Genomic DNA, 20,356 nt, shown 5'->3' with positions numbered 1-20,356 from the left:
TGTACACTCATTACGAATCTACTCTGTTTATTCAATTGTTTGCTTGTTATTATAGGCCTACCTTTGCAGGTCGATGTAAGTAGATTAAGTTGTAATCTTCTCAAATATATCTTCATAAGATGGACTCATTGTAGGATACGATTTGAAGTTTGCTTGTAAGCCAGTTATTTAATATTATAAATAGACACATTTTACCTTTTTATTTGAATAGATGTTCTAAGTTCTAACTGGTGTGTTCTAGATTGCTCAGATGTAATGATGAAGCCATATTCTGCATATCCATGTTCGTTTGACACTGACATCTGCCTGATAAAAATTCAATCATGAAACCCATTTTATACCACGATCTCTTGAGATCGCAGCATGAGCCCGGCGTTAACGTATCACTGTCGCTCTGATCGTACCACTGTTGTTGCGAGGTCTTGATAAGCGTACGAATATCGCAATGGAATCGGTTCGATCGCAGAAGCAGCGCGTCTCGTCGGCCTGGAAACGCGACAACAACGTTGCAGAGTCGTATTATTATCGTGGCACTATCGCTTTCAGAGCAGGTTGAGCGGTAGAGAAACCGTGGAGTAATCGCCCTCGGAGGCCAAAGATGGAGACGGATTGCGATCGCGCCACGATTTGTATTTGTATTTTTTTGCACTGATCGCCATGGTCGCCTTCCTTGAAACGTCATACTCGAAAATAAATTGCAATGGTCTCTCAAATAAATCAAGTTACGTTATTCGACGTATTGGCTTTATAGAATGCTGACATAAAGTATACATTTCTGCAATCAGTGGAAAAAAAAAAAGAAAAAAAAGCTGAGCCAGTCTACGGACCTACCTTCTTGTAGGATTAATTGTAACTCGTATGGGTTCCTACGTGGAAGCGAAACTAAAGTTCTTCTCCCAGATCCATCGTAATTCACCACGGCTATCTTGCCAAGAGAGGAATCGTAATCACTCCAGTATACCTTGGACTCGCTGGGATCGACAGCCACTCCATAAGGAGCTGAAAACAAACCCAGAAAAAAAAAGATCGTTACTGACGCAGGACTGTAACTCGTATTATCAGGATTCATGTCAAACAAAACATTCAGTGGATCCGAAAAAAAACCCTTAATGAACACTTTGATAATTATAATGCTATGTAAATTGATACGATTCATCGCATATTGTAAGCAAAATGACGTACATACAAATTATCATCATTATCACCACACATAAACACACACACACACACGCGCGCGCACACACACACACACGACACACACACAAACACACATACATACAACTGCAAACAATGGTTTCATCCCACGCCAATTAAAGGACTATAGCATCCTGCCGGATATCTATGGAAAGTTGGATAGCAGGAGACCGTGAGTGATTTTCACATCTCTGTTTATTCAGGTCGCATAGTGAAATTATCGTTACACGGTGGATATAAAAGCACCAAATTGGAGAGATGATCCCTCAGGACCTACTCATTGACACAAGACAGGCCAAGAGTAAGAGCTCTCTGGATTTTTTTTTCTAGGAATGAATGCTGAATTTTACTTCCAAGAAATTTTGACTGGCATGAAACTTTCGTATTTTCTTTGTGCGAGAAGCCAAGGGTCGCGACAGCAAAATGCGCACGAGTCTAACAATGCATTGAACATGTTGAATGCAGTTACAATTCGCAGAAGTTTCATGCCGCGAAAAAGCCATCGCGTCGGCTCCATTTTGCGAAAGCTTCATGCCACGAAAGTGACACCCGTATTTTACTATTAGTGTATCTGAGAGAGTGTTGTGACAAAAGAGGTTAAGATTTATGGTATTTTTTTTTTCATGGAACTAGAAAGCATGACCCCAATCATGAATTCCATGAGCAGCAAAGCATGCCTTTGAAACATGGAGGTGGTTGAATTAATCACCGATTCATACTGGAAAGTGCTATGCGGTGCCATCTGCATTGCAGTGTGATGTACGTACCATTCCAGTTCAGAGTTACGTAGGCCCTATCAAATGGACTTGGGAACATTTTCCTCTTTTTTTTTTTGGGGGGGGGGGGGTGGAGATCACTGACCCTTGAACACCCCCCTCCCTCTTTTCCGGTCCTAGGACGCAGCCGGACCATGCGTAACATACATAATCTGAACTGACCAGTGTCTTGTACTAGTAGGCAATAATGTAAGCTTATACAAAGTAGTTGTAAATCACACTGTGCCTTATTCATAAACCGGTTATTGATTCAACCACCTCCATGTTTCAAATACTCAGTTGATCATGGAATTGAAGATGTGGTTTAATCAGTGGCATAACTACGCCCCCCCCCCCAAATCCGCTGGTAAGAAAAAAAAAATACACGAACATGGTAATTCAAGGGTTATTAAACTGCTTTTGAAATCGACATGAAAGGGTGATCAAAAAATTAAATATTTTTTCCAGATTTTTAAACTATAATTATGATTAAAGAGGTATATAGTGGTGAAACATTGTTCAAAAAGCCCGGTGCGTCGACAAAAGATTATGATTCAGCGTGATTCCTGGTTGGCATTCTGAATATACGCAGGATGTGCGCAGTGTACTCAACATCCGAACGGCAAAGAGAGTCGTTGCAATGTTGCGCAATGTGATGTAGAATGTACCTTACGCTTTGTTTTATCAAAGATATCATTGATTTTGCAGTGTTGCTTTTCTACTGTACTAGTCTATATTAAATTGCCTTGCATTGCCAATAATAAGACTTGACGTGGGCTATTTCCTAACTTTTCCATGTATTAGATTAATAACACACACACACACACACACAAACACACACACAAACACACACACACACACACACACAAACAATTAGGGGATGCTCTAAAGTGAAGAATTTGGACATCCTTCCCCCGCTTGGTCAATTCGAGGCCCCCTCGCTGGTCATACCTCCCACCAATCATGAACATGAACCGACACCCTTGAATAACAGTGGCGGATCCAAGGGAGGTGAAAAAAGCGAAAAAATATAACTTTTATAGACTTGTTATTCTTGTTTTTGTTTTGTTTTTGTTCTTTTTTTGCTGAAAATCACACCTTAAAAGTATGAAGACTTTTTTTGTTGTTGTTTCTCTTGTCTTTTGATTTTTTTTTCTTGACTTACAGGCGATTTTGAACCCCCCCCCCCTTCAAAAACGAAGCGTAGCCCTGAATAATGCCCAAATAAATTAAGTAAAATAGTAATATGGGATCTCCATTTCATTGTATGTAATAACGTCGTAGGACATTGTCCTATAGCTATTGTATTTGTTCAATTTTCTTGATTTAAGTCAATAAAGCAATCCTCCCAGGGGCATCGTTCCATTTTAATGATGGTGGGTGGGGAGGGTTTTGAGTAGGAATATCTGTGCGAGGGAGATGAGCGACCGAGCGGGGGGGGGGGGGGGGAGGATGAGGGAGGTATCTCCCCCCCTCCCACACGAGGAAGATTTTGGATTTTTAGACCCTGAAATTCAGCGATGTGGTGCACACTTTTGATGAATTTTTTTATTTTTTCCTATCAAAAAACAAGTAAGAAAATAAATATTCATAGATAATTGACTGACTAAATCGTGGTATTCCAGCTCTTGCTCCGCCTGTGCAACATCACTGTGAAGGCCTACTAAATAGTGGAGCCTATCACCGGGCGTAGCCAGGATTTGATCTTAGGGGGAGAGGTTAGATGCGAGCGAGCGAAGCGGAGCGATGTGGGAAATGCTTAGTATCCTCTTGACAAGGCCTCGTGGCTGAAGATTGAGACTAACTCGCCACACCCAGCACTGCGAAAAACGGGTTAGAACGTGCGCCGCTCGGTTTCGCGTTCACCCGTTCATTCGCAGTTAGTCTCTTTTTCAGCCAAGGGGCCTTGCCAAAAGGCTATAGGTGGGAAGGTGTGGGAGGGGGTTTCCCCTCTTACGGTGAAAACTTCTTGCATTTTGATGTTGTAAATGGTGCAATTTAATGCTTTTTGCGTGTTTTATCGACTTGAAACAGTCCCACATGTTTAAGATGCAGTACATTTTGATGCAGATTATTATTGAACAATTTAGCCTCTAATTGTAAATTATAATTAAACTAACTCTGGTATTAATTATTACACTGAATATCATGAGCGTGACCTCACCCGAGCGAGCGGAGTGAGCGAGGGGGGGGGGGGGGGTTGGGAGGGGGTGTCCCCCCTCCCACGGTGAGAACTTTTTGCATTTTGATGTTGTAGAAAACTTGTACCTGGTGCAATTTGCTGCATGTTTTTGCGCGTTTCGTCGACTTGAAACAGTCCCACTTGTTTAAGGTCGCAATATATTTTCATGTTTATTACTTACAATGTGGCTATGAAACTAGTATCGTTTAAGTAAACTTCTTGTATTAATTATTACACTTAATATCATGAACGCGATCGAACCCGAGTGAGCGGATCGAGTGAGGGAGGGGGAAGGGAGGGTGTGGGAGGGGGTGTTCCCCCTCCCTTGGTGAGTACTTTTTGCATTTTGATAATTGTACATGGTGCAATTTGATGCATGTTTTTGCGTGTTTTGTCGACTTGAAACAATCCCACTTGTTTAAGGTGCAATATATTTTTGATGTCGATTATTATTAAACAATTTGGCTATAAAATGGTATCATTTAAATAAACGTCTTGTGTTAATTCTTACACTTAATATCATGAACGCGACCGAACCCCGAGCGAGCGGAGCGAGCGAGGAGGTGGGGGGGGGGGGGTGTGAGGGGTAGGGTGTGGGAGGGGGATGTTTCCCTTCCCACAGTGAGAACTTTTTGCATTTTGATATTGTAACGGAGGTGCAATGTGGTGCATTTTTTTGCGTGTTTTAACAGCTTGAAACACTCCTGCAATTTTATGCATGTTTGAGTGTTTTTATCGACTTGAAACAGTCCCACTTGTTTCAGGTAGCAGAATAGTTTGATGTAGATTACAATGAAAAACTTGTATATAAAATGGTATTATTTAAAATAAACTCATTGTATTAATTTTTACGATGAATAATTATCATGAACGCTGTCTGCTAAGCAATTCAAACAGAAAAAGCAAGCACACGAGGGTGCAGATAAGGGGAATTTCTCCTCCCACAAGAAGGAGATTTTGCATTTTCAGACCTGAAATTTAGAGATTTGGTGCAAACTTATACTTGTACTTGGACCCCGTTTACAGTGCGGGGCTGGGCCGAGCCGCGGCCGAACCGCGGCCGAGCCCATCCTCAATTGCGGGGCCGAAATTTTGTCCTTTTACACTGCCGGGCTCGGCCGCGCTTTTAATTCAAACCTTTCGATATTTTGTCGTAGTGGCGCTCTGCTTGTAAACAAACGCAATTTGGTATAGGCTGGTTTTCAGACCCTTTGCCAACTGGATTCCGGGCAAAGGCCTTTGCCGAAGGTCAAATCCTTTGCAGGAAAAAACCACATTAAACCATACTAGTTTTCGACGTTGAGGGGGTTAATATCCTGAAGAGCGAAATAGTTATGGCAGGGCGTTTGGAAGCCAGACTAAAATTGGCCGCGCATTTGGCCCACTTTGCGTTTACACTGAGAAAAGGCCGAGACCACCTCCAGAGCGTGGCCAAATGCGCGGCCAATTTTGGCCTCGCATTTGGCCTTTTGCGCGTTTACACTGAAATGAAGGCGGGCTCGGCCGCGGCTCGGCCGCGGTCGAGCCTCGCACTGTAAACGGGGTCTAAGACCCCGTTTACAGTGCGAGGCTCAGTGCGAGGCCAATTTTAGTCTGGCTTCCAAACCCTCTGCCAGTACTATTTTGCTCTTCATGATATTAACCCCCTCAACGTCGAAAACTAGTATAGTTTAAGGTGGCTTTGTCCTGCAAAGGATTTTTCCTTCGGCAAAGGGTCTGAAAACCAGACTATACCAAATTGCTTTTGTTTAACAGGCAGAGCGCCACTACGACAAAATATTGAAAGGTTTGAATTAAAAGCGCGGCCGTGCCCGGCAGTGTAAACGGACAAAATTGCGGGGCTCGGCCCCGCAATTGAGGCTGGGTTCGGCCGCGGCTCGGCCGCGGCTCGGCCCAGCCATTCACTGTAAACGGTGTCTAAGACTAGTGAGGTAGAGCTTAGGGGGAGGGTGTGGGAGGGGGATTCCCCCTCCCAGTCGACGAAGCTTTTGCGTTATTAGAATTGAAATAAAGCGATCTGAAGCGCACTTTTTGTGAAAGATATCTCGTATACGCGTATTTGATGGAATATTTGGGAAAGTTAAAAAAAAAATGATCTGTGATGGGGGAAGTGAGCGAAGAAAGGGGTCATTAAAAGGGGATATTTCCCTTGTACATGAAGGAACTTTCGAGTTTTCGGAATATAAGTGATAAGTTTTGTGCAGTCAGAATTATTCAGATTTTTTTTTTTTTTTTTTAATCTGAAAAGTGAAGTAAGGCTAGGGAAAGGGGTACAGACGGGGAGGGTTTGGAAGGGGGTATCCCACTCCCAAGCACGAGAGATTTTGCAGTTTTTTTAATTGAAATTCAGCAATCTGGTGCACACTTTGGATAAGATATTTCGACAAAACGCAAGAAAATTTTCCTCATTTCGGGAATTAGTGGGGAACGAAATAACATGTTTTCTCTCCCCCCCCCCCCCCCCCTCCGACCTAGTCCTCCAGGATCGACGTCCCTGCATACGAGTGGGCTTTTGCATTCTTGGAATACAAATACAAATGAAAAGTTTTGATGGAAAATTCGGAATGCTGTCAATCCCCAAAGTGTACTAAAGTTTTTAACGGGAAACAAAGCGGGGAAAGTGTTGAATGAAAGAAGATATCCTCTCCCACCCGCTGTGGATCTCTTGTGTTCTTTTTTTGTGACTGAAATGACAGACCTGGTGCACACTTGAGATAAAACATTTGGGAATCTGTCAATCTAACAAGAAAAAAAAAAGAAAAAACGAAAAAGACCGAAAGAGGGAGTCAATCTAACAAGAAAAAAAAACAGAAAAAGACCGAAAGAGGGAGGGAGTATCCCCCTCCCTCGTGAGATTTTTTTTTTTTTTTTCAGAACTGAAATTCTGCAATCTGGTGCACACTTTGGATAACATGTTTGCACAGTTTTCTATCGAAAAACGCAAGAAAATTGTCCTCATTTCGGGAATCATTGGGGATCAAAATGATATGTTTGCCCCCTCCCCCTCTCGCCGTTCGCCCCCCCCCCCCCCCCCCGTCCTCCAGGATCGACGCCCCTGCACACGAGGGTGCTTTTGCATACTATTTAGAATTCAGATGAAAATATCCCGTAAACGCATTTATGATGTAATCTGGGAAAATTTCAATCCAAGAAGTGTAAACTATTTTTTTTTTTTTTGGGGGGGGGGGGGAACCCTCCGTTAATTGAAAGCTTTTAATTAACGGAGGTTTTACCCTCCCCTAGTATATAGATATCTCCTCCAACCCATGGAACTTTTGCATTTTTTCTTTTTAACTGAAGTAACAGACCTGGTGCACTCTTTAGATGAAACATTTTAAAATCTGTCAATCTCAAGTGTATTAAGCAGAAAGGACTGAATGGGGCGGGGGGTATGGAAGGGGTAGACCTATCCCCCTCTTACGCGAGGGAGATTTTGTATTTTCAGAATTGAAATTCAACCATCTTTTGGTGAAATATTTAGACAGTTTTCTATCACAAAAGTACGAACATTTCCACATCTCGCGAGTTACGAGGAGGAGCAAAATGATATGTTTGTCCCCAATACTTTCATGGGGAACCATCCCCCTCCCCCTCCATCGACGCCTCTGCCCATATGAGGGAGGTTTTGTAAGTGAAAGATCTGCTGCACACTCTTTGATAACATCTTACGAAATACGTCAATCTCAAAAATGTACAAAGTCTATCGAAAGGGACCCAGTAGCGGAGCTTTTGCATGTTTATGATTGCAATTCAACGAGCTGGTGCATAGTTCTGGCGGTATATGGACATAGACATATGATTGATTATTCTAAGAAGTTCTCTAATAATAAAATCCTGTTGATTAATGTTGATGAGGCATTTTCCCCAAGCTAAAACACCATAGTTTATATACGGAGAAATCAACGTAGAATAAAGCATTAATAAATTTGCTATTGGCAAAACACATTTGAGTTTAGGTATTATTCCTATATTACGAGAAATGGTATCAAAATTGTCATTCCAGGAAAGTGTGTTATCTATGTAAAAAGCACACCAAGAAATTTAGTAGAGGTAACTTGCATTATTGGAATATCATAATTATAATAGTAAGGGATTAGGAAGATCACTTAAGGTATATTACTGAAAATCATGTACGAAGTCTTTTCCAAATTAAGGGATAACTTGTTAGCTTTCGTCCAATCAATAACATAAATAAGTTCATGGTATATTTGGTAACGAGTTCAAGATGGTCAGAATGAGAGTAAAATATGTTAGAGTCATCAGCAAATAATATAAACTGCAATATATTTGAGGACATTCTTTTGAACATCATTGATGTAAATAAGAAATAGGAGTGGCCGAAGTAAACTGCAAGAGATGAACTGCATAGAAGAAGAGGTACCGTTGACGTTAACATATTGCTTACGGTCTGATAGATAATTTCTGAACCACTCCAAGGTCCTTCTTCGAATCCCATAGTGACATAATTTGTGGAGAAGTATTCAATGGTTTATAGTATCGAAGGCCTTGGAGAGGTCCGGAAAGATTCCTACAGTATGTAGAGATGACTCAATTGAATGAGCAATTTGGTCAATTAATGTCAAAAGGGCATGCGGTATAATATGTTTATGGCGGAAGCCAAACTGTTTATTACTTAAAAATACTATTTTAATTCACAGAAAATTAATAGTCCTATTGTATACAATTTTTTAAAAGTATATTTTAGACAAAGAAGTAACGATATCGGTCTATAATTACTCACTATTTGCTTATCTTTTTTTTAAAAAAATAGGAATAACTTTAGCCGGCTTCATTTCATCTGGAACCTTGCCAGCTGTTAATGATAAATTGAAAATATAAGCAATAGGTTCAACAATGTGATTAATGATGTTCTTTAAAAGATAATTATCTGTTTCATCAAAACGAGAACTTTTATGCAATTTCAAATCATTTACAATATCAATTACCTAACTGGAGTTTGTTGGTTTGAAAAAAAAATAGAACTGGGATTTGGATCCTGTAAAAACACATCAAAATGTTTGTTAGAGGCGGGAATAGATTGGGCTAAATCTTCACCAATTTCAGAAAAGTAAGAATTAAATGTTTCAGCCATTTGTCTGGGTTCGCTCATATTATTCTCATCCCCAACTTTTAAGTGAGATATCACTGCAGATTTCCCACTCTTATTCAAAGCATGATTAATTACTTTCCATGTATTTTTCATATCATCTTCATGTAAAATCAACTGATCAGCGTATTATTGTTTCTTTACAGTACGCAACAATGAGGTTAAAATATTCTTATAATTAATATATTTATTTTTGATACAATATTAGATTTATTCATTACATATTTATAATACAAATTGTTTTTCTTGTTTATAGATCTGAATAATGTTTTCATAATCCAAGTGGATATAGGGACCCTTTGTTAGAAAGCTTTACAATTTTAAGGGGGAATCAAAAGTTTATTTGATGAAAATCTGTTCATGGCTAAGATTACCTAAAAAACAGGTAAAACAAAGAGATTCTAATAAAAGTCGTGGCATGTCAATTTTATTATGATCGCTTTTTTGGATATCTCAACCATTTCAAGGCCAATTCTCATAATAATAATAATAATAATAATTCAATAAACGTTGAACCTCTCTTGAATAATTTTTTTTTAAATTTTCATAAGAGGTTTCTCATTAACTCGCAAAAAAAAAAAATGTTATAAACATGTATCCCCATCTCAACCAGGACTGTACAGTCCCTTTAAGCTACTAATTTTGTATTTGAAGAAGAGAAAAAGAGGGAGAGAGAGAGAGAGAGGGAGAGAGAGAGAGAGAGAGGGGGGGGGGGGGGGGAGGGAGGGAGAGAAGGACCGAAACCGTAACGAGAAGTTGTGAATGTCTGTGGCCCTGTCACCTTTTATGTCTGTGGAAACAACTACAGTAGCGTCTGATCCGTCGAGGCGAGACCTCTGTATTCGTCCTGGATTCCCCGAGTACGTCCAGAAGAGAAGTTGGTGAACAGGGTCATAGTCCAGACTCCACACGTTACCAGAGATCGAGAGAGGGAGTGCGGTATATGAGATGTTCCTGATGTTAGAAGCGTATATTGCTCGTCTACTGCTGTCAGACACCAGCATGAACTCATCTACACATCAGTTAGATGGATCAGTGTAGGAAAGACGAGGAAACAGAATGCAAGCATGTTAGGTGAAGGAAATGACAGTTATTCTAGTTATTTCATGTATCATTTTGCAGATAGGGAGCAACAAGTGCTTGGATTTGCACCTTGTATAGACAAACGTGCAATGCATACACGCGATAAAAAACTTGGGATAACAATCATTATTTCGGGTATTATATATGTATGATATATGCTCGACCAAAAAAGTAAGTTCCCCCTAGCATTTTTGGATATATCTCAAATAGTATTTGACCGATTTTCATAATTCAAACGGGAATGGATAGGGAATTTTATTAGTCATAACATGACTGGCATATCATTGCCACCATAGATCATTATTGTGTGAAAAATGCGTTTTATGTCAAAATGCATGGGAACAAAAGTTGCACTTAAGGTTATACTTATGAAGTATATTGTGTACATTTCCTATGCAAGTTTGCGAATGACCTTTCTAAATTGTAATGTAATTCTCAGGAATTTCTTTAGGTACAATGTGCTCCCCAATTAAACAGATGTTATGCATGCTTTTTATTTTAAAAAAAATAGGTCTTTTCAAATGAAAATGTTGGTCGAAGCCATGTGCTTTTTAATTCCAGCTTGGGTTGATCACATTAACGTGCTTATGGCCATTTTGCATCATGCCGCGTCTGCAATTTTTTGAAAGAGGGAGAGCTGGGGTTCTGGTTAAGGAGGTGGCCAGGAGACTAGGGGATTCGCCCAATGCCATAAGGAAACTTAGAGCAAAGTTTCAGGAAACTGGAGAGGTCAAAGATCTGATTGTTTGATTCTACCAGTTAATGCAAATCACTAAAGTGAAACTTTTTTTGCATGCATTTTGACATAAAATGCATTTTTTTTCTCACATCAATAATGATATCTGGTGGCAATGATATGCCATTCATGTTATGAGTAACAAAATTCCCTATCCATTCCCGTTTGAATTTCCAATTATGAAAATCGGTAAAATACTTTTTGAAATATATTCAAAAATGCTTGGGGGAACTTACTTTTTTGGTTGAGTGTAAAAAACAGTGCCATTCTGAACACGACACGACGAAAAATGGAAGAACTCGAAAATTCATGAAACTAAATATGTTGAAAACTCAAACAAAACATGAACAGAGATGGGCATGAGGAGACTACATCTACAAGCTCTGCTTATTTAGTCCTCTCCATTTCCAACAACTTTGATTCGGTATTTGACATACAAGTCACAACATTTATTCTATTTCAGTTTATTTCCTAATAATTTCATTGATTCAATCGTTATACTGTGTTTTTTTTTTGTCATTTAAAAGTATTCAAATGATCTATTGCAATGACATTTTTTCTTTAAAATGAAATAAACGAAATGAAATGAAAGAGAAAATATAGTGATCTAATGTTAATTGCCAGCTGCTTTGCTCCCACCATAATCGGAAGAAAATATAAAGAGGGGGAGGGGTGTAGAGGGATAAATAGAATGTCGAAGTGCTTGATTCGTACTCAGGTCACATGATTATCTTACCTCCCAAACTCCATCGCAAGTTCCCTGGTGGGTTGTCATTTCGTGCAGATAAAGAATAGACGTGTGGAGAGAGGGAGAGAGAGGAACATAGAACGTCAGAAGGAGACTTGTGTATCACCCCTAAATGTAATATCAACGCTAAATGTAATATCGACCCTAGATGTAATACACCTTAACCCTAAATGTAATAACAACCCTAAATGTAATACATTTAACGCTAAATGTAATAATCGAGTCAACCCTAAATGTAATACATTTTAACCCTATATGTAATAACTGGAGACAACCCTAAATGTAATACATGTCAACCCTACATGTAATATCGACCCTAAATGTAATACATGTCAACCCTACATGTAATATCGACCCTAAATGTAATACATGTCAACCCTAAATGTAATATCAACCCTAAATGTAATACTTTTTAACCCTAAATGTAATATCGACCCTAAATGTAATACATCTTAAAGGTATTAGCCCACATTTGTAAACCTGCAGCAATTGGTCTCATAGTTAGCATGGAGTTTGGGTATGATTGCAGTAACACCTGTGCAAAATTTCGTTCCAATTAGTCCATTACTTTCATAAAAATAAATGAAAATGCACCGTATGCATGCGTATAACGTTCGCTAGCTTCGGTCCACGTACGTACTACATGCATGCGATACATGTGTAAGTTACATGTACGTAGCTAGCCCGCGCTCGTAATTCGATTTTGGGTCGGGTTGACCCGGTCTGAAAATTGATTTTAAAACGATGATTTTCTCTCTTTTATCGAATGGTATAGACAAAGAGCAACAGGTGAGGTATGTTACTGTTGTATTTGAAGTCATATTGGACCTGTTTTATGCAGTTTTGATTTTCGTGGGTTTGCAAATGTGGGCTAATACCTTTAACCCTAAATGTAATATCGACCCTAAATGTAATACACCTTAACCCTAAATGTAATAACAACCCTAAATGTAATACATTTCAACCCTAAATGTAATATCGACCCTAAATGTAATACATCTTAACGCTAAATGTAATATCGACCCTAAATGTAATACATTTAAACGCTAAATTTAATAACAACCCTAAATGTAATACATTTTAACGCTAAATGTAATAATGATCCTAAATGTAATTCATGTCAACTCTTAATATGATACATCTTGACGCTTAATGCAATTACCACCCTAAATGTAAAAACCTTATTATAGAGAGTGTAACCAACGCAGAATATCGGGCAAAAGGTCAGGGGGTATGAAAGGGATATGACGCAACTTCTTATAGCACTCTTGAAAGAGCAGCAATAGCTGCTTAGATTTGTTTTTGTTGTTTACTCAGGTAAAGATCACGCAGTCTTATTAATTCCTTTGTTTGCTGCAAAGTTAATTAGGTACATTCGACATAGTTTTTCTTTTTAATCTATACCTTTATCATACAATCACATAAACATTTTGTATTCCAATCTTCATTCCGTGTTCACGTTTGTTTAAAGTTTTGATGAAAAAGAAAAAAAAAATGGGCAAAAATTCTTTGCAAGGAAATTCTGAATATGAATAATATTGCTAGAAAAAAAAAACATATACCTACTGATGAAACGGGATGATAAAGCGAGTAGATTGAGAAAATTAGAAATTAGAAAGATTTAGAAAGATTTCGCAAATTTTTTTACGAACCATCATTATCTATGTAATGTTTTCAATGACGAAATATCTGTCACACATTGACATGACAGCAAGTCACTGTCCGAAATATTAGCCTCATGACATTGTTCACGACTCCTGGTAATCACGACTATACTTACACGAAACTGGGACAATAATTGGTCTTGGGGAGGGTACACGAAATAAATTTAAAAATGCCAGTAAAGCAAAAAGAAATAAATGTCTTTTTTATCATCTTCAAGTCATCATTTATATAATGACTTTCCTATGATATATGAATGTATGAGTAAGGCAAACTGACTTCACTTTTGCCCATTTTTTTTTCTTTTTCAACAAAACTCTTAGCAATAATGAACACTGAATAAAGATTGGAATACAAAATTTTTATGTGATAGCATGATAAAGCTAATAGATTTAAGAACTATGTCACATGGACCTAATTAACTTTGCAGCAAACGATAGATTTAATAAGACTGTGTGATTTTTACCTGGATAAACAACAAAAACAAGTCTAACCAACTATTATCATTCTTTCAAGAGTGCGAGAGAAAGTTGCGTCATATCTCCTTCGTATACCCCCTGACATTTTGCCCGATATTCTGCGTTGCTTACCCTTTCTATAATCAGGTGTATACATTTAAGGTCGTAATTACATTAAGCGTTGAATATATTATATTTGATAGGGTTGACATGAATTACATTAAGGATTGTTATTACATTTAGCGTTAAAATGTATTACATTATTAGGGTTGTTATTACATTTAGCGTTAAGATGTATTACATTTAGGGTCGGTATTACATTTAACGTTAAGATGTATTACATTTAGGGTCGGTATTACATTTAGGGTTGAAATGTATTACATTTGGGTTGTTATTACATTTAGGGTTGAGGTGTATTACATTTAGGGTCGTTATTACATTTAGGGTTGAAATGTATTACATTTAGGGTTGTTATTACATTTAGGGTTAAGGTGTATTACATTTAGGGTCGATATTACATTTAGGGTTAAGATGTATTACATTTAGGACATTTAGGGTTAAAAAGTATTACATTTAGGGTCGATATTACATTTAGGGTTGACATGTATTACATTTAGGGTCGATATTACATTTAGGGTTGAAATGTATTACATTTAGGGTTGTCTCCGGTTATTACATTTAGGGTTAAAATGTATTACATTTAGGGTTGTTATTACATTTAGGGTTAAAGGACAAGTTCACTCTCATAAACATAAGGATTGAGAGAATGCAACAATATTAGTAGAACACATCAGTGAAAGTTTGAGGAAAATTGGACAATCGATGCAAAAGTTATGAATTTTTAAAATTTTTGTGTTGGAACCGCTGGATGAGGAGACTACTACAGCTTGTGAGTCATATGCGTACAACAGTATAAAGAAAATGTAAAGAAAATTCAACATATTTGCACTTTTTTCGCATAATAAAAGAGCACTTGACTTGCCACTTTTTAAAGGCAGGGGGAATAATATTACCCATAACATTTGTCGGTAACGAGTCAGGGGAATGTGTACTTTTTTCAAAAGATGAAATTTTGTGAAATTCTCTTTATATTTTCCTTATATTGTTGTACGCATGTGACATCTAAGTTATTCACACACTGCAATAGTCTTCTCATCCAGTGGTTACTGCACAAAAACTTCAAAAATTCATAACTTTTGAACGGATTGTCCGATTTTCCTCAAACATTCAATGATGTGTTCTACTAATATTGCTACATTCTCTCAATCCTTATGTTTATGAAGGTGAACTTGTCCTTTAAGGTGTATTACATTTAGGGTCGATATTACATTTAGCGTTGATACAACTTGTTCTTTTGTACTAGGCTCTGTGTGGTATCATTGCACTTTCCTGAGAAATTTACCCGTGTTGAGGAAGTAACGTTCTCCTGCATTTTAGCAACAGTATAATGACTGCTTGATAACACAATAAATCACCTGCAGGTTTCTCTTAATAGTCGACAGGTTCTTAAATTTGATTTACAGTTGCCTCTTTAATCTTTCAATGGGACTTCCTTCATGAAGTAGAAATCACTGTGCGAACGACAGGGACATGTTGTCCGTACGTTGAGTAAATTATTACATGGCGTAAAAAGGAGAATTACATGTATTCCTTTAAGAAAGGCAAAACAGAACTTCACACACAAATCGGAAGAGTCCTACAACCACATTACGACACGATAATATCAGTAAGGTGCCTTAGGAAGCCCCTAAAGGATGAATTACAGCTCATGACAATATTCAAAACGTGATAAATCCTTTTAACAGATTCAGTTAAACGTCTGTTTTATCGGTCTTTTTGTATTTTCTCCTTTGTGACATATTGATATCTAACTAGCAATTACCTCATCCAGAGTACTCCAAGATACCCACATTCACTGGTCAAGGATAATCATGGACTAAGAAAACAAAGAGAGAAAACTAAGAAATGGACAACGCGTCTTGCTTGCTAAAACCTATCTTACAGGACCAGATATTTTTCTTTGCTTTTTTTTTTTTTTTTTTTGCGAAGCGCGAGTCAAAAAAAAAAAATCTATCATGTATCCATTCATCTCTCCATTGATTTTGCCACGTCTGCATGGAAAAAATCAGCAAGCACTCGGAAGATGTACACTCAGTAATAAAACTAGTCACGTAAAAAAAAAATAAATCCATGATCGATATACACGTATTATTATTTCATAGCACCCAATTTTAGGAAAAACCTTACAACTGTCACATGAACGGTTGGTTTAACATTTCAAAGTCATAAAAATGTATCAGGTCTCATAATATTTGTATCTAACATCTCTTTCTCCCAAATAAACTGTATATAACAGAAACTAAGAATCTTAGAATAATAACTTATCATTCGATTAATCAGTTTGCGCTGATGTACGAATTTAAAAGATTACAGCCTTTTTCAGCAAAGTAACACGATACTTACCTTGAATACATGGACTACGGAGGAGTAGAAAGAGGAAAGTTGTGGCAAAGACTGTTGTAAACATGTCAACTATGCCGTCTTCTTCTCAACACGGATGAGGAGTTAATTTTATCAACTTTAAATGACCAGCAGATATCCCGATGTGCACCAATGGTGTCTCTTCGCATCAACTGATTTGCTGCTCGCAGTGCTTAAAAACTGATAATGAGGTTTAATTGGTGCATGCGACCTCGATGAACGACAACTGCTCTTTGAGAAGTGCAAAGACATCTGCTACTTTTGGCGAATTGTGCAGGTCTTTATGGTCCTTGTCCCAGAGAGCTTCTGAGTGAGAAAAAAAAGAAGTGCGGATTGATAGGTATGGAACGCCATGTGTTGTAAAAGTATTAGATATCAACCGCAGATCACTGTGCAAACAACATAAAAACTCTCATTAGTGATCAGACACTTTGTCAGATGTTTCTACTGTGGACATGCAAAGGAAAACCTCCGATTAGCAGTGTTTTTTTTTTCTGTTTTATCTGCACGTACATCGCGAAACCTTTGATTAGCAGTTTCAACTCCGTTTTGTTGCTGTTCAGAGGAGTTTCTTTGCTCGAGCAGAAAAGGTCAGTGAACTTGCCTCATGAGCACTGACTCATATTATTTTGGTGTACCCTCTTTCAAAAGATTTGAATTATAACAACCAAACTCGGTCACGCCGGCCATATTGAATATAGGTGAAATCCGACATGGTCAAAGGTCAAATTGTCAACGAACTTTAACTAAATAGGTACTGCACATCTGGTGTTTGTGATGTACTAAAACAAACAAACAACAACAAAACAACAACAACAACAACAAAACTTTCACCGCTTTGAGCTATGACCACCAAATTCATACCACAGGTAGGCCTACATCACCTTATGGTACCGGCCAATTCGAATATTGGTGAATTCCGACAGGGCCAAAGGTTAAAATGTCAACGACCTTTCCGTTATCTAAGCACAAAATATTGTATTTTCTATAATAACTTTCCACAGCTTTGAGCTATGACCACAAAACTCACATCGCATGCACACCACCTAAAGAAAGTTCAAATATTGAATAAGTCGGATAAGGTCAAAGGACACTGGACTTGCATTGAAAAACATTGTAATTACAATTGCCATTCTTGGACGAGACATCGCTTGACGTTTGCCTTGTTAAAAACCTCTGAACAATTAAGGGTTTGTCTGATCTTTAAAACATATGGCTTTCCATACTATATGTATATATATATATATATATATATATATATATATATATATATAGTTATCTGCCTGGTAGGCGCACCTGGGAAAATGGGTACGTTGCACTTTATAATGAGCAGGTGGGAGACGATTTTCTTTCGTTTTAAGACGGATGTAGAGATAATTATGATGGCAGGATATGGAACGTGGTGGAGACACAGATCTAGGATTATCCTCTCGACTTTGGGCTAAGAAGGATGTTTGTCGAACATCATCGATAGAGTGTCCTTGTTAGAAAACGAAAGGCAAAAGAAAACTATATTACAGGGAAACTTTATCCAGGGAAAGCGAAAGGTATGAATTTCCCATGTACTTTCCGTGACTGGACAAACAAACAATGTGATTGAGGTCACCTTTTATTTCATTGATTAAAGGTGTAAAGTCAAACTATAGACAATGTTGAGCATAATTTCTATCATTTGCTCGTAGGCCTATGAGTTTGCTATAGTTGCATAAAATAAATTTGTCTTTATTCCAGACAGGCACAATTATATAGAAACATTCCAGGCAAGTTTTAATTTTCTGCATTTGATACGCCACGAAAGTTTCAATAGTCTTACATTAACAGTTGGTAACAATAGTTTGGGCATCCCTTCTTTCCCAATAAAGAGTTCCCATTGTCATTCTGACTTTCTCTTTAATTAATTGAATGATTTCTCTTTATCAAAATAGAAGACATTTTATAAACTAAATGGGAGCTTCTTTTTTTTTTATTTGGCTGAGGGGGTAAGCCACTATAGTGCTACTTCACCAACGACCCCATTATCTCCTGCTTGTGAAGCAGATTGCTCAAGACAGCTTGGTGAACAAGGAACAATTACTTTAGAGGAAAATTGAAGCAAATCTGTATAAATCAAATCTAGCTTTCACAGTAAGGTATGTTTGATAATGATGTTAGCAATCACTGCAGCTTTATATAACGGCATTTTTCGTTATTGTTGTTGTTGTTGTTGTTGTTGTTTTATTTCCGTACTAAAAAACCAACACATTTCATACATAAAGGTCAGTAAAGAAAAAATACATACGGAGGGTAGCCCATTTTCAGTAGTGACAATGACAGTCACTTCTGGTCTTCCATGGGGCCCTGTACACAAAGATTTCATACAATCAGGGACTGATGATAGAATAAAATATACACAAACACAAATAGAACGGTGCATACATTACTACATTGTAACTACATATATACCATATTATCACACATTGTTCAAAGGTTTGAAGCACAAAAAAGATCAAATAGAAAGGATTTCGGTTTTAACTAAATTGAACTTAAAAACGGGTAAAGAGGAAATTTGACGCAAATCATTGGGTAAGTTGTGATACGCTGATGCACCTCTGTATGAAAAAGATCTCTTACAATAATTAGTTTTTGGCCGAGGTAACTGTAAATCGTTTTGATTACGGAGAGAGTATGGTGATGTCTTGTACTTAAAAATATCTTTCATATATTCGGGGGCCATGTTATTCATAATCTTATACATAAATGAAAGCAGATGAGTTTTTTGTCTATTGATTACTGTATTCCACCCTAAGCTATAATGAACATCACTGGTAGTAATATGGGAATAAGGGTTAACTTTTAAAATCAATCTCCCGGCTCTATTTTGCATCTTCTGAAGTTGGGAAAGAGAGTTACCGTTCGCGGATTGCCACACTACATCACCATAATCAAAATGAGGTAACACAATAGAATTATATATCAGTTTCAATTCAGTCATACTAACAAACTGTCTTAAACGACCCATATAACTAGTCATTTTACTTAACTTGTTGCATAGTTGTTCAATGTGAACATCTCATAATAACTTGTTATCTACAAAAATTCCCAGATATTTAAAACTATTCACCTGAAGTAATTGTTTACCCCTTAGTTTAACATGCAAATACTCTTGCTTATTTAAAGGACAAGTTCACCTTCATAAACATAAGGATTGAGAGAATGTAGCAATATTAGTAGAACACATCAGTGAAAGTTTGAGGAAAATCAGACAATCCGTTCAAAAGTTATGAATTTTTGAAGTTTTTGTGCAGTAACCGCTGGATGAGAAGACTACTGCAGTGTATGTATAACTTAGATGTCACATGCGTACAACAATATAAGGAAAATATAAAGAGAATTTCACAAAATTCCATCTTTTGAAAGAAGTACACATTCCCCTGACTCGTTACCGACAAATGTTATGGGTAATATTATTCCCCCCGCCTTTAGAAAGAGGCAAGTCAAGTGCTTTTTTATTATGCGAAAAAAGTGAAAATATGTGGAATTTTCTTTTACATTTTCTTTATACTGTTGTACGCATATGACTCACAAGCTGTAGTAGTCTCCTCATCCAGCGGTTCCAACACAAAAATGTTAAAAATTCATAACTTTTGCATCGATTGTCCAATTTTCCTCAAACTTTCACTGATGTGTTCTACTATTATTGTTGCATTCTCTCAATCCTTATGTTTATGAAGGTGAACTTGTCCTTTAACATATTATTTGTACCAAATAACATACAAACAGTTTTATCAAAATTGATTTTTAAATTGTTATCAGCCATCCATGATTCCATACATACAAACTCTTTTTGCAAAACATTTTCTACAAATTTCGGGTTTTTATGAGAGTAATAAATAACCGTGTCATCGGCATATAAATGGGCCCTGCAGTCAGAAAAAACCGAATTGATATCATTGATAAATATACTAAACAAC

The sequence above is a fragment of the Diadema antillarum genome, unplaced genomic scaffold (genome assembly GCF_040938485.1).
Source record: "Diadema antillarum isolate AM-2024a unplaced genomic scaffold, OU_Dant_1.0 seq00002012_RagTag, whole genome shotgun sequence".
In the NCBI taxonomy this organism is placed as follows: Eukaryota; Metazoa; Echinodermata; class Echinoidea; order Diadematoida; family Diadematidae; genus Diadema; species Diadema antillarum.
Note: the sequence above shows the minus strand (reverse complement) of the source record.